The following is a 15230-nucleotide window of genomic DNA, read 5'->3' on the forward strand; positions in this document are numbered from 1 at the left end:
TTTCAAAGCCAAATAGAACGAAATCCTGTTATCAACTAATAACTCTAATGCAACATGAAACATAACTAATAATCAAATTATTACATTTTACTCTTTTTTAATATGGTTAATTACTCGCTGTAATATAAAATAGTTCTATTATGCATATGTAACAATTCCCATGAAAATAAAAATCTGTTTAAATTGTACATTCACATCCCCATACGCGAGCGGCAGAAGTGCAAAGAGGCTAGCACGTAACGCAGGCATGGGGGTTGGCAAGTGAAGCGAGCAGGGGGCAAAGCCCCCTAGTTTTTTAATTATTCTGTTTCCTGTCTGTGACAGGTACCATGGCTCGTACGTAATGTATATAAAATAGAATGGCTGTATCTCAGTCTGTATATTTGCTATACAGTATCTTTGACCAATCTGGACCAAAGGTTGCACATTTACTCTCTAGGACCATATGGACAACATAGGACACCATAAAACCTGGACACCCCATCTCATCCCCTTGATTTCATTGAAAGAGTTCTTTCCAGTTTTTCCCTTCCAACTTACCCCAAAAATGTGTTTTAGTTGTCTTTCAGAGTCTCTTCTCTATACAGTCTGGTTCACACCATTGTTTACAATGCATCCAAAGGTTCACTTCACTACTGATTGTTAACGTGTGGCCGTAGGTATTATTCAGGTCATTGATACTTCTGTATTTAGCACTTAGGGGCACACTTGGTCCAGACCGAAATCTGTGCAGGCTCAGAGGCCAGAGGGGAAAACCACACATATTGAATATAGCAAGCATTAGATCAATTAATTGGTCATATTGCAATAACACATGTACGTACTTAGTATAAAAGAACAAAATGATACACTAGACGTATTTGTAAATTAGATATCACTGCATTTGAATATAATATTGTGTTATTTTCACGTTTCCACAAATGCTAATGTTCTAGATATAAGAAGTTAGGCTTGTTACATACACAGTGTATAGCATTCTCAAATGAGTTTAGGGCCGCGAAAGAGAGGTGTCTATTCTGGTTGCCCTGGGAGTAAGGTACCCTAAACAGGACACCAGTGAACACCCCCATGCTCACACAGGGTCAGTTTGGAATTGCCAGTTGACCAATCCGGTACACCTTTGGAGAGAAAAAACAGAGTATGTGAAGGAATCTCCACCCAGACAAAAGGACAATGTAAAACTCTGATCACTTAAACTGAAGGCAAAAAAAAAAAAATAGAGGAATTAAAAAATACATATGAAAATAATAAAATGATTAAGAGGCAGAGATTAACTAAAATGTAGGCAGTGGATCCCCAGGATTGAATCTGAAAACGTATTCATTTGGAGCCAATTTAGAGACCCGAATTCACCTAAAATGTGTTTCTTCACTCTTAAAAATGAAGGTTGTCATTCAGGGCAATGCTATAGGAGAAGGATGGATTAAAGGCCAGAAGTCCACATGAATGTCATCATCAAATCCTTCCATGAATCCTTCCTGAATACAATGAGGACTGATCATTTATGTTAGGTAGAATGCCTAGAGGGGACTGGGTGGTCTCATGGCCTGGAACCCCTGCAGATTTTATTTTTTCTCCAGCCATCTGGAGTTTTTTTTTTCTGTCCTCCCTGGCCATCAGACCTTACTTTTATTCTACTGTATGTTAAGTAGTGTTCTCTTATTTTAATTCTTACTTTGTCTTTTTTTTTTCTCTTTCTTCATCATGTAAAGCACCTTGAGCTACATTATTTGTATGAAAATGTGCTATATAAATAAAGGTTGTTGTTGTTATAGGAGAACCATTTTTGGTTCCCAATACAACTATCTATATGAAATTTTCAGAAAGAACAGATTCCATAATTATCCATGAATGGCTCAAATACCAGTGGGTTCACAATTTTAAAAAGATTCTTACGGCATACAATCACATAGGCTAAGTTTGGGTTTTCCTGATTTTTCAGTATTCTGCAAGACTGTCCACTATACATTACAGACTTAATACTAAATTAAGAGACTTTTCAAATCTTTTCAGAAACCCAAAGAACCAATTCTATATGCAAAGAACCCTTGCCAGAATGAAATGGTTCTTTATCAAGCAATGGTTTTGCAAGGAGCCACACCACCCAGGAGAGTGCCATTACAGAACTGTTATTTTAATGAGCGTTGGATGTGGGAGGAAATCCGTGTCAATGGAGGTAACCAGCTCAGGTAAAAGGAGAACACACAAATTTCACAGAGACAGTGATTGGATTTGAACCAGCTTCTCCACAGGACTGAGATAGTTGCGCCATCCACTGCACCATTGATGAAGCAATGAAGGTAACCAAAAAAGTGAGAACTTAAAATAAAATTTCTCACTTAGAAAATAATAAGGTTAAGAAAGCTAAAAAATGAAGGAATGAGGATGGACTTGCAAGTGTCCCTTTCATGTTTTGCACTGTGTTGGTATCTGAAAAAGTTAAAAATTCAAGGAGAGAGGAATTTATTTTATGTGTTTTAGTCAAATAGAAGCACCACTGTAGAATTTTATAGAATAGTCTGGGTAAAAACACTTGTATTTCTTGTGTGTGTCTGAGGGGATTGTGTGTTTGTTTAATATGATATTTCTGTGTTGAGCTTCTGTAAAATCTCTATCTATCTATCTATCTATCTATCTATCTATCTATCTATCTATCTATCTATCTATCTATCTATCACTAAGTCACTGAAGCAGGTTGCTTCTGCAGTCAGTGCAGAGTTAGGCTTATATTATGTATGCAGACTGTAAATGTTATAAATTACTAGTAAAAACATTACTTTTGATTTTTTTCTCTTACAATTGAATGTGGACCTACCAGAGGTTTCTTTTTTTCCAGGGATGCTGCCTGGAGTTTTTGCTTTCCTCATCTCCGTTGTCACCTGGCCATAGCTAAACAGTTAACTGATGGACAGATACTGTTTAGCTTCATTTATATTAATCAGTTTTGAATTGCCTTATTTTGCTGTCTGGTTAAGCAAACACAAGTCTTTATGTGTGTTCGTTATGAAATTTGGAATTTGAAAAGTTTGCATTTGTATCTACCTGTGAACTTGTTAAAGTACTCTGTGGCAGTACTCAATTCAAAATAAATTGAATTAAATTTAACATGTCAATTAGTTGGGCGGCACGGTGGCGCAGTGGTAGCGCTGCTGCCTCGCAGTTAGGAGACCCGGGTTTGCTTCCCGGGTCCTCCCTGCGTGGAGTTTGCATGTTCTCCCCGTGTCTGCATGGGTTTCCTCCGGGCGCTCCGTTTTCCTCCCACAATCCAAAGACATGCAGGTTAGGTGGATTGGCGATTCTAAATTGGCCCTAGTGTGTGCTTGGTGTGTGGGTGTGTTCTGTGTGTGTCCTGCGGTGGGTTGGCACCCTGCCCGGGATTGGTTCCTGCCTTGTGCCCTGTGTTGGCTGGGATTGGCTCCAGCAGACCCCCGTGACCCTGTATTCAGATTCAGCGGGTTGGAAAATGGATGGATGGATGTCAATTAGTTTACACTTGTTTAACGTTCTGTCAGTAAAAACGCTGTGAAAGGATATTCGGATGTATATGAATGAAGATGTACTTTCTGAATCCACAGAATTCATATATATAGTATATAAGCACCTGAAAATAGGGACAGCCCTCCCATTCCTGTCATCCATCACTTTATATATACAACCAGTGAATTCAGGAGAAGGTCACTTCTTCAGTTCCAACTCACAGTATTGTACGAATTACATTTTTCCTGTTGAGTTTTCAGTAATTAACTGTTAATAATTTTTTAGCAAAAAATGCACACATTTTGCACGTTTTGACCATATGAGTGAATATCATATATGTGGATAAGGCGACTCAAGTTACATGAGAATTTTTTCCTTGTTTCCATGGATGTTTTTCACATCGCTTGCTGTTGTCCAGTGTTGGACACAATAGTGGCCTATTTTGTGAGAAATATTATGACGTCCTTTCTCCATGAAAATTATTTTTTTTTCTCGGCTACCACTATAAACTACTGTAGACAGGGTAAGTAACTTTTTAATAAAATATAATTTTTGGGTGGAGCATTCCTTTAACGTTCCTAGACTAAAATGCCTTTCTCATAAAAAAACAAAAACATTGAAACTAGAATTCAAAAATGGCTTGTCTTCGATCCAATATGCGGATGCTTAAAACAGTCCAGCACTAAATTAAGTGTTGATCAGTAAAACTCCTCAGTGCGTTTTTTGCACCGAATATGCTGTTTATGGTAGAGACCTTATTGGGCCAATATTTTTCACTGTACGGTTGGCTTAGATGAATATTTTTTCCCAGTGCCCCACAATATTTTGCAAGGCCAGTGTGACATCACAGAGCTACAGTGGCCATATTGGCTGTATAACACTTCATTTTGTGGCAGAAATCACTACCTCGTGAAAGGCACTACCCTAATTAAATATATTTTAAGCACAGTCTGTGCCATGAAACCCTGTCCATAAAATCACAAAGAGGAGAGGTGTCATTATTCATCCTATAGTCACTTTGAACAATTTGACTCTATGTCAATTATTTATGCAGAGTGCTTACTCTACAAATTCTGGAACTGACGGCACACAGTAGCAGCAGCCCTGGAACACCCTGACCCTACCCTTGCAGCATGTCTCTCATATTACCACAGGATACAGGATATTACTCGACCGTCTCAGATGACAACAAAACAGGTATAGACTGGATTGGCAAACACCCACGACATTTCAGATATTTATGGAATGCCAAATATTGTACTTAGCACTCACAGCTAAGGCAAACTTTATACTTTTTCTACTGTAATCTGTTATGGGTTTTTCCAGGGTGGTTGAAGAGTATTGAATTCACTCAAAAATTATTAATTGCAGAAACTCAATTGAACTAAGTATAAAAATTCTGTGTAAATTATTCTAATAATTAAACACTAGCCAGATTAGTTACTCTAGCCTAGTAGAATAAATTAATAAAATATAATCCATTTTGATTCATAAATTTAAAGCATTTTTGTAATTCGACTAAATTAATACATGCAAAATGAGCAAACTTCAAATGTGTTAATTGCACACTTCTATTATTGTTATGATAATAGTTAATTTTTTTCACATTTTTCTATAAGTATATCGATGCCATTTTGTTTTTCTTCTACTCCATTTTGTGTGGACACACTCAAGGTCATTGATATGACGACAAATTAAAAAGTTGTCTGCGATGACCTTTCCTCATCTGAGTTTATGGATAAATCCAACTAAATCTCTGCATGTTGGTTGTTTGTGGTCTTTTACAACCTAATCGATCTCTTATGTGTGTCAACTTTGATTCTTGGTTTTGACAACAGATTTATTCTGCTAGTTTTCTTACAATCTCTTTTCCCAGTCACCTCCATTATTCCCAGTATACTCCTTTTTGGCCAGCTATTACAATTGCGTGATAATTTCATGTCAGTTCAGTTCACCCAAAAACAAACTTTGGTCAAATATGTGAGCACAGAAAATGCCTTACAGGGACCAATTTAATGGGTATGGTAAAATGGGCAGGCTTGATCTCCATGGGTGTGCGAGCTTATGCAGCTATGAGGGGTTGGTGGATTAAATGGGGCAAGATGTACCTGCATATGAGGGTGCAGTCTGCTTCGATTGCTTTATTGGCTTCCTGCAATGTGTGACTGAGATACTGCGCCCATGGAGGCAGATAAAAGGAAACCAGACTGGGACTCCATAAGAGGAATACTGCCATCTAGAATGGTGGGGGATGAACTGCTTCCCTGTCAGTTTCTGCAGTCTTTTGGAATACCAATCAGGGCAGGAATAGTAAAGTGGTCCTCTGGAGCATTTACAGGCCTTAAAACCAACTCCTTTTGAATTTGCTGTGTAACAGCAAAGGTATCCCAAGAATGTTTTTTGAGTTTTCAACTGGAACACACTTTCTTTTCCTCTTATTTTTTACAAAGTATTGATAACCATTCCACAAAGCATAGACACTGCCTACCACGCTGGTATGAGACTTGTTAAATGAAACTCACCCACGATAACTGATGCTTTCAACATTTCTGCTCAGTTCTCCATCACACAAGTGATCAGGAGCCTCATGTATAAATGGTGCGCATGCACAAAAATGTTGTGTACGTTGTTGTGAACGTTTCTACGTTCAAATCGAGATGTATAAAATCTAAACTTGACGTAAAGCTACGCACATTTTAACGGTAACTTCAACCCTGACATACGCAAGTTCTCCACTCGGTTTTGCAAACTGACGGCACCCAGCGTCAAAGCAGTGCTACAGTTTCAGTGTGGTTTCCCTTTCTTTTTTAGATCCACATCCCTGATGTGGCTTTATAAATACACTGAAATTAACCACATACTTTATATTAGTTTAATGCATCTGATTGTAATTAACCTGTAACAATATATTATATAAAAAATATATATATATAAAAAATGGTCAAACTATTCTAAATACCATAGTTGCTTTAGCATTGTTACTCTCACTGGACCTTTTTCTTTATCTTCTTTCAGCTGCTCCCGTTAGAGGTTGCCACAGTGGATCATCTTTTTCCATGTTACTCTCACTGCACCATTCGGAGTGTTTATATCACTGTATCTGAGTGGGGAATCACAACTGTACAGCAGCTGACTGGAAAGAGAATTATCAGTATACAGCATCTAGCACACGCTGCCTCAGCCATGCTGTCTATTGAACTGCTCTCATATGGCAAACGCTTCAGAGACTTTCTTCACGGTTCAGAAACAGTTTCATCCCAAGAACTATAAATGCACTCAATCAGTCCATCAAGTGCTCCTTGTAGAACTGTTTGTACTTATAAGTACAATTACCTCACTGTAAACTTGCGATACAGTTGTAAAATTACACAACCTGAGCCACTTTATAAAGCGTGTATTTACATATGATGACGATATCATTTTTAAGATGAAATTCAGCAAAATATGTTTATTATACAGATAAAACTTTAACTTCATTTAAATAATCTATATCTATAGTAATAAAAGGCAAAGCCCTCACTGACTGACTCACTGACTCATCACTAATTCTCCAAGTTTCCGTGTGGGTAGAAGGCTGAAATTTGGCAGGCTCATTCCTTACAGCTTACTTACAAAAGTTGGGAAATTCTACGCGTAATGGTCATAACTGGAAGGTATTTTTCCCCATTTACTGTAATGGAGTTGAGCTCGAAAGCCGTGGGGATGGAGTTTCGTGTGACATCATCACGCCGCCCACTTAATCACGTGAACTGACTGTCAACGCAGTGCGTAGAAAACCAGGAAGACCTCCAAAAAGCTCTGAAGAAAACATGCATTATATAATTGAGAAGGCAGCGAAACAATAAAAGCGAGCGAGTGACATATACTACCATATTCATGAGTGCTGCTACTTCGGAAAGAAAGCAAGATGTAAACCTAAACTTTAAATTAAGTTCATAGACAGGCTGCCGCTGGCGTTTCTCATGCCCACAGGTAATGTGGGATACAAGTTTAATGAGAGGACGCAGGATATAAACGAGAGATTTGATCACTTTGTAACTAAGTTAAAATTGTAGGTGAAGGGGTGTGCTTATGCAAATTCCAGAGACTGTGTTTGTGGGGGATTGACAGTTAAGGCGGGTGGGGAGTCACGTCATCATCTCCCCTCCCATTTACCTCATTTCGCTCTGAGCTGAGCTCCGCAGCTAACGCTGTCTTTCAAAGCAACTTCGTCACACTGCCACCAAATACTTACAGAAAAATCCACAAGTTAATACGCACGCTGTCTCTAGAGTTTCTCCACACTGAATCCTCCAGGCACTAATTACAAAAGGTTACATTAACAATTGTCTTACGTTATTTTTAAAATCTTTCCTTTTCTTAGCACAATCACAGCTGAGAAGCTTGACGCATGTGCTCCATAAGCGTTAAAAATAATGCATTTAATCACACTTTGCATTACAAGCAAAGGGGATTTTGTCAATGCATGATTTCCTGGTACACCGATTACATTGATCAGTGCATCCCGATTCATTTTACCCTCGCACCACCTTAGTTTGAGAAGAAGTATGAAAAAATATGAGGTTAACACAGAAAAACAGATCACCAATTCAAGCTTTATGAATAATCGATTCGCCATCAATAATTGTTTTGGTAAAGCCATACCAGTGTAATCCTCCTTCCATTTTATAATTTTTCCGCCACTAGCCATGATTAAATGAACGGTAAAAAAGAAAGAGAAGCGAGGGTGACTTATTTAGGCAGGCATATATATGACAGCAACACTCATGACAATGTCAATCATGTTATGTTATTATTAAAATGTTTCCTTTTCTTTTTCATTACTTTAACACACTACTTCTCGCGCGTGGGTATTTTGATATATATATATATATATGAATGACCTCCAAAGCGCTGAGACTTTTGATATCATGAACGTGTCTGCAAAACTGGGGTCTCCTGCCCAGCAAAAGTCGAGCAGCCGGCGCCAGCGCATAGCTGTGCCGGCCTTTGAGACGCTGACTGCGCTTCTGCCTTAAGTCAAAGTGAGCACTTTTAATTTTTTCATCCTCCCCCTGAGCTATAGCCCAGACAAGTGCAAACACGGGACCCCTTTTCTACACCGCGGCAAAATAATATTAAGGTGATTCACACTTTCTTTTGCACATATACGATTATGAGGTCCTCAGCTCGGATTATGAAGACACGCACAGGAGTGGAGGACTGACAGTGCCATCACAGCCGATTAATGGCGGGACGTCTCACCAGTCTACACAAGACCCACGCGAACTGTCCCCAAAAGGCGATCATATCGCCAGCGAACACATCTCTATACTATATAAAAGAAAAAGGCAACTTTCCTTTCTTTACACCTTTTTTCCTTTTATGCCAAACCAAAGCCTTTCTCTCTTAACACTGCAGAGGACACAAAACTAATTTTCTTTAAATGCCGGTAAGGCACATTACCAGAGGCACAAATTTGAACGTTCACATAGAAAATGTAATTTCTATACCACAGCCGTCGTGTAGCGCCTTTCAAAAGGGATCTACTACCGAGAGATGATCCATATACATTTTAGCTGCTGTTAGTACTACTTACCTGTTGTGTTACACAGTCTTTAAAATGTAGTTTACCCAACCTCTCAGTAGTGCTCAATGTACCTGTACTTCTTAAAACGTTAATGTTTTACTGTTTAATAACTTATAGACTATATTTTATTATTTTTCCCTTGCACTCAGTGACCAAAGCTATACACACACATATAGACACATACATATATATACATATATATACCTGTGTGTATCTTTGTATGTATGTATATATATATATATATACACACACACACATACATACATACATACATACACACACACACACACATATATATAATTTGTGTGTGTGTATGTGTGTGTATATATGATGTAGATAGGTATGTATATATATATATGTGTATATGTAGATATGTATATAGATATGTATATATGTATTGTCACACACGTGCGCATGGGAGGCAGCTAAAGGGCTTGAGTGAAGGCAGTTCGGAGGCATGCCGGGTGTGGCAGAGTGCACTGACTCTTTTCTCCCTTGCCTGTAGACCATCCCGGGATTTCACCTGGATCACCTGACATCACTTCGGGACTGAGCCAATGGAAGTCGGCCACACCAGCTCCAGTCCCTCTGATGTCACCTCCGCCTCTGAGCCAATGGTGGAAGACCACGTGCCGGATCCATACGACCTCACTTCCTGTCTCCCCCTTTAAAACCTGCCCCTTTTCCTTTGTTTCTTTAGTCTTGTTTTGGACTCGGTTGTGTGCACTTCAGTGCTCTGTATTGTGCTGAAAGAAAACGACTTTTGCAGCCAGGATACCACAATATACGGGTGGCTGCCCCAACTCTTTATCTGTCAATGTCTCGTTCTTGTGACAGTATATAGATATGAAGATATGTATGTCTTCCACAATCCCCATTACTTTGTACTGTTGATCCCAAGTATTTAAACTCATCCACCGTCGCCAACTCTACTCCCTCCATCCTCACCATTCCACTGACCTCCCTCTTTATGGGAAATGTTAACATTATACAAAGTCATTGTCTGTTTTACCTGCATTTTTAATTTTAATTTTTAATTTAATATTGTTTTTTTTTTATCAGTATGCTGCTGCTAGAGTATGTGCATTTCCCCTTGGGATTAATAAAGTATCTATCTATCTATCTATCTATCTATCTATCTATCTATCTATCTATCTATCTATCTATCTATCTATCTATCTATCTATCTATCTATCTATCTATCTATCTATCTGGACCAACAGCCTTTCCATTTTTCATCCTCTTAATATCTGTCCTTAATTTCTCCTTGCTAATCTGTTGCTGTTCCTGATTCACTTTCTCCACATCATCCAAACTCTTCTCTCTCTCATTCTCTTCATTCATCAGCCTCTCAAAGTACTCTTTCTATCTGCTCAACACACTCTTCTTGCTTGTGAGTATTTTTCCATCTTTATCCTTTATCACCCTAACCTGCTGCACATCTTTCTCAGCTCAGTCCCTCTGTCTAGCCAATCGGTACAGGTCCTTTTCTCCCTCCTTAGTGTCCAACCTTTCATACAATTCATCACATGCCTTTTCTTCAGCGTTTGCCACCTCTCTCTTCACCTTGCACCTTATCTCCTTGTACTCTTGTCTACTTTCTGCATCTCTCTGACTATTCCACTTGTTCTTTGCCATCCTCTTCCTCTGTATACTCTCCTGTATTTCCTCATTCTTCAACCAGGTTTCTTTTTCCCTTTCCACTTTCCTGATGTCACGCCAAGCACCCTTCTTGCTGTCACCCTTACTACATATGCTGTAGTTTCCCAGCTGTCTGGTAACTCTTCACTACCACCCAGTGCCTGTCTCAACGCCTCCCTAAACTCAACTTTGCAGTCTTCCTTTTTCAACTTCCACCATTTGATCCTTGGCTCTGCCCTCACTCTCTTCCTCGTCTCGATCTCCAACGTAATCCCACAGACCACCATCTTATGCTGCTTAACTACACTTTCTCCTGCCACCACTTTGCAGTCTTCAATCTCCTTTAGATCCACTCTTCTGCATAGGGTGTAATCTACCTGTGTGCATCTTCCTTCACTCTTGTATGTAACCTTATGTTCCTCCCTATTCATAAAATATGTATTCACCACAGCCATGTCTATCCTTTTGGTAAAGTCCACTATCCTCTGACCTTCTTCATTCCTCTCCTTGACAACATACTTATCAATCACCTCCTCGTCTCCATTTTTTACTTCACCAACATGCCCATTGAAATCCACTCCAATCACCACTTTCTGTCCCTTGGGTACCCTGTTCATCACTTCATCCAACTCACTCCAAAAATCTTCTTTCTTACCCATTGCACACCCAACTTGCACTAACAACATTCATCATGACACCTCCAATTTCCAGCTTTATAATCATTACTTTGTCTGACACTCTTTTCACCTCCAAAACACTCTTGACATAATGTTCCTTCAGAATAACTCATACCCTATTTCTGCTCCTATCCACACCATGATAGAACAATTTGAATCCACCTCCAATCCACCTGGCCTTACTCCCCTTCCATTTAGTCTCTTGCACACACAATATATAAACCTTCCTTCTCTCCATCATATCTGCTAACTCTCTCCCCTTACCAGTCATACTGCCAACATTCAAAGTTCCTACCCTCAGTTCAACTCTCTTTACTTTCCTCCTCTCCTCCTGCCTCCGGACACGTCTCCCCCCTCTTCTTGTCCTTCTTCTTCTTTGGCCAACAGTAGCCCAATTACCGCCAGCACCCTGTTGGCTAACAGTACTGGTGGCAGTCGTTGTTAACAGACCGGCTTGACCGATCCGGTATGGAAATTTGTATTGTTGTCCGCATATTGATTTGCTTATACCACTGTTTAAACCAACAAATAGTACGTTTTTCCTTGCCTCCACTTGGTATTCGCCGAAATTCTTCTATTCCCCCTGTGCTTTTGCCATTGCCTTTGAGCTCTGAGCTTAAGGGCTATTTATATTGATTTGCATATTCAAAGAGATGTAATTCTGGGAGGAGTAGGGACAGGGCGGCAGATGTGTACACAAGTGTTACATTTCATGCTAACTAGGATTTATGTAGCAGAAGAATGTGAAAGTTGGTGTACGCACAGATTTATGCATCTAGACTTTTTTTGTGTGTACGTACATTTCTGTTTTTGTCCATATGCCATTTTTTGGTTTGAATTCTACATACAGTGAGTACATACATGAGGCCCCAGCTGATGATCAGTTGACATCTCAGAACCTCTCTTTATCTAGTGTGTAAAGAGAAAAAATTATTGGTGACCTTTAGCACAAGGCACTACAGTTTTAGTTGAGCTTATTAGTAATTTTGTTTAGATTAGTCATGCATTCAATTGAAAATTATTGGATGAAGCAGAATTTCACAAAATACTAAGCCAAGTAACAAATGCCAAATACTCTTTTCTCAGTTATTTTTGTACATTTATGTTTCTGCCATGGCATTCATCCATCCATTTTCCAACCTGCTGAATCCGAACACAGGGGTCTGCTGGAGCCAATCCCAGCCAACACAGGGCACAAGGCAGGAACCACCGCAAGACACACACACACTAGGGCCAATTTAGAATCGCCAAACCACCTAACCTGCATGTCTTTGGACTGTGGGAGGAAACCGGAGTGCCTGGAGTAAACCCACGCAGACACGGGGAGAACATGCAAACTCCACGCAGGGAGGACCAGGGAAGCGAACCCTGGTCTCCTAACTGCGATGGCATTCAGTGTAAATGAATTCAATTTAACTTTTGATTTATGTTTTTCAAATAAATTCATTATAACACTGCAGGATGGTAAAAATCCTTTTATTATTGAAACTTTACAAAAAAGACTTATTTAAAAAACTGAACTGAAAACAAACAAATAAACAAACAAATAAATAAATAAAACAGTATCAAAATTTGGGCAAAGTTAACCTTTTCAGAGTGTGTTTTCTATTTTTTTGGCAAGTCATACAGATTCACATTGTTTATTATGCTCAACTTCTTTAAATAGCATTGCTTTGTGTCCTAATCCAATTAGTCTCAGAACAATCCCTTTTTGTATTATTTATTTTGAACTAACAAAGTACCCGCGCTTTGCCGCGGCAAAGTACTGCCTTAAAATTTTTATTAAGAAGAAAATTAAACCTTTTTAAACTGAGGGAAAATATACCAATAATTATTTGTTAAGGATCTCTTTGTATACCACATTATGAGTTTGGCCCTCTGGTTGTAATATGACCAAGCTGTGCGCTGAGCTTACTCTTGAGCATGCAATGTACAGCTGGCCATGTGAACAGTAATCTTGTTTCAAATCTCACAGCTTGGATTGCTGCTTTCATAATTGGTTTGAGTTTCATGGTTTGTTTCAATTACGTCAGTATTTGTAGGACTTGTGTTGAGACATTCGGCATCTGTCAAGCGTTGTAAGTATACAACCGGTTTCATTGATAACTTCACATCCAGCTTTTGAGAGTTTAAACATTCATAAACATCAAAGTGTCCACTACTGAAATCGTCACCTGTGAATCTAAGATGTTTAAGAGGCATTGGCGGTTGTCGAAAGGTGTAAAATATTTGGCCATTTCGGTACAATTGAAAGCGACAACCGAACAATTCAGCCATCAACTCACATGCAGATCCATAGGTGAAGGGCTTAAGCATTTCACTCTTATAGTGCTCCTGTGTAGTATAATTATCTCCTGTACCGTCATCAGTCCACACGTTGAACCTGTCCCAGTCATTCAATACATAAGACACAATGTTCCTCTGGATATCAAGAGTGAGCCTGATATGGCCGTGCAATATGTAACAAAGAGAATGGAAAAGGTAGGTGCCATGTCCGGGCACCGAAACCACTCGGTAAGTGACAGTTCTTTGATCGATGGTGGTCACCTCGATAGACATGTTAATGGGGGTACGGTTGGAATGATAAAGGATATGGGTACCTGAACAATGTAAAGTAAGTCTAAAATGCCTACACAATAACTATAATCATAATAAATGAACAATAAAACAGCGGAGAAGCCATGGATTAAATAAAAAGGCTGTAGTTATCAGCAGGGAGACGTGAATCCCGTGGCGAAGCAAGGAAGGGAATGTAGAGACTGGAGCGACGGACGGCTTTATATAGGCAGGCAGCCAACAATGTGGGAGGCGTTGGGATGGGGGACCCAACGCCGCCTCACACGGTGACCGAGCTGCAGGCTCTGGACGTATATATGTACGTAAGTAGGATTCAGTTAGCGTTGGGAACCCGCGTACCAAATTTCTTGAAGCTGGGCCCATAAGTAACAAAGACCGTTGAAAGGTTCAATATGGCAGCCGACAGTGGCATCATACCACCAAAATAAGTACGTACATTGGTCTCGGTTAGCGCAGGGAAGCCGCCTACCAAATTTCGTGAAGATGGGGCCATAAATAAGAAAGTTCAACATGGCAGACGTTGTCGACCGTTATGACCGTTACTCGTAGAATTTCAAAATGAAACCTGCTTAACTTTTGTAAGTAAGCTGTAAGGAATAAGCCTGCCAAATTTCAGCCTTCTACCTACACGGGAAGTTGGAGAATTAGTGACGTTGGAAAGTTCAATATGGCGGCTGACAGTGGCGTCATGCCACCGAAATAAGTACGTACATTGGTTTCGGTTAGCGCAGGGAAGCTGCCTACCAAATTTCGTGAAAATGGGGCCATAAATAAGAAAGTTCAATATGGCTGACGTTGTTGACCGTTATGACTGTTACGCGTAGAATTTCAAAATTAAACCTGCTTAACTTTTGTAAGTAAGCTGTAAGTAATGGGCCTGCCAAATTTCAGCCTTCTACCTACAAGGGAAGTTGGAGAATTAGTGACATTTGGAAAATTCAATATGGCGGCCGACAGTGGCGTCATACCACCGAAATAAGTACGTACATCGGTTTTGGTTAGCGCAGGGAAGCCACCTACCAAATTTCGTGAAGATGGGGCCATAAATAAGAAAGTTCAACATGGCGGATGTTGTCGACCGTTATCGACCGTTATGACCGTTACGTGTAGAATTTCGAAATGAAACCTGCTTAACTTTTGTAAGTAAGCTGTAAGGGAAGTTGGAGAATTAGTGATGAATCAGTGAGTGAGTGAGTGAGTCAGTCACTCAGTCAGTGAGGGCTTTGCCTTTTATTAATATAGATTAAGTTAGAGCTCTGCTAGTTTGGCTAAAGATATTTCTTATTTGT

The sequence above is a fragment of the Polypterus senegalus genome, chromosome 15 (genome assembly GCF_016835505.1).
Source record: "Polypterus senegalus isolate Bchr_013 chromosome 15, ASM1683550v1, whole genome shotgun sequence".
NCBI classification, from domain to species: Eukaryota; Metazoa; Chordata; class Cladistia; order Polypteriformes; family Polypteridae; genus Polypterus; species Polypterus senegalus.